This window comes from Corvus brachyrhynchos, unplaced genomic scaffold (assembly GCF_000691975.1).
Source record: "Corvus brachyrhynchos isolate BGI_N302 unplaced genomic scaffold, ASM69197v1 scaffold991, whole genome shotgun sequence".
Lineage (NCBI taxonomy): Eukaryota > Metazoa > Chordata > Aves > Passeriformes > Corvidae > Corvus > Corvus brachyrhynchos.
The window spans coordinates 59,844-60,111 of NW_008236012.1; positions in this window are offsets into that span (position 1 = coordinate 59,844).

Here is a 268-nt window from a genome sequence, read left to right on the forward strand (position 1 = left end):
CCGGCTCCTTGGAAAAGGAGCCTTTGGAAAGGGGAGCCCCAGGCCCGGCCTACCTGAGCTCACCCTCCAGGCTCGGCTTTAACCCCTTCGCCGCATTCCCCGGGCCAATTCGCCGCTTCTTTCCCGGTTTTCCTTTCCTTTCCAACCTGTTCTCCCGAGAAATTCCCTTATCCCGGTCCTGTGTGTCCCACGGGGGAGGGGGGGGGGGAATCTCAGGGATCCCTCTGGAATTTTCACCCCTTCCCCCAATCGCGACCGCCCGGCGCCC